The sequence below is a fragment of the Sinocyclocheilus grahami genome, unplaced genomic scaffold, assembly GCF_001515645.1.
Source record: "Sinocyclocheilus grahami isolate Dianchi unplaced genomic scaffold, SAMN03320097.WGS_v1.1 scaffold16516.1, whole genome shotgun sequence".
NCBI lineage: Eukaryota > Metazoa > Chordata > Actinopteri > Cypriniformes > Cyprinidae > Sinocyclocheilus > Sinocyclocheilus grahami.
This window is the reverse complement of record NW_015516166.1, coordinates 2,077-3,008: the sequence shown is the minus strand read 5'-3', so window position 1 is coordinate 3,008 and position 932 is coordinate 2,077. Positions and strand designations below refer to the sequence as shown.

General features: G+C 46.2%; 1 pseudogene; it reads left to right on the top strand.

Moving 5' to 3' along the window:
• LOC107579314 (transcription cofactor vestigial-like protein 4 pseudogene) overlaps positions 1 to 926 on the top strand; it is a 2,816-nt pseudogene extending 1,890 nt beyond the window's left edge.
• The last annotated feature ends 6 nt before the right edge of the window (positions 927 to 932 follow it).

Sequence of the window (932 nt, the reverse complement as noted above, 5' to 3'; positions counted from 1 at the left end):
TAAATTTAAGAAAGTTGCATTATCCATCTGCTACATGTATGAAGAATGCATCAGTACTAGAAGATTTTCTGCTAATTTTAATGGTCTCTAGAAACGTATATTTTCTATATTGAAACAAGATATCAGATTTACAATGAAAGGATTCATTGATGCTTTCCAGTTCTGTAGGTTGACTTTGTGCAGAGCTAACTTAAGTAGGTATAGAAAGCATACTAAACAAATCTCCCTTCTTGAATCAATCATAATGAGTTACAAATTGTGTTTGGCTCTCAAAGTGTACTGAAACGTTATGAAATCAGATTGTCCTGATCTAGCTGGGGAAATGAGATGTCTGGACTCTTCCTGCAGGTGTTAGAAAACTGGACCGCTTGTATGTGTGTGTAATACTAAGTCATTACATTTCACATTGTAATGCATGCAGTGCTGGGCAAACACCCCAGATTCTAGTTTTGTGCCCTACCTGTGGACAGTGCCGTCTGCTGGAGGTCTTGTCTGTGATTTACAAAGCACTAAGCGGTGTTTCTGTGTCCCTCAGCGAACACGGCCTGCGACCCCGTCATCGAGGAGCATTTCCGCCGCAGCCTGGGCAAGAACTACAAGGAGCCCGAGCCGGTCACAAACTCGGTGTCCATCACCGGCTCGGTGGATGACCACTTCACCAAGGCACTGGGAGAGACGTGGCTGCAGATCAAGGCCAAGGGCAGCTCCTCTGCGAGCCCAGACTCCTCCACCAACGGCCACATGGTCAACCACAATCACTCCCCTTCCCTCGTGTCTTGAGAAGTGGACCGGCGAACCCCATCCCGCCTCCTCTTCCCGCCGCTTCTCTCTCTCAAAGCATGCATGTTTTAGCAGAGCTGACGCATAGCTATGTACATAAAAGAACGCAAGACGAGGAGATGCTCCTTTAACTTTCACTTGTGCTTTTGATT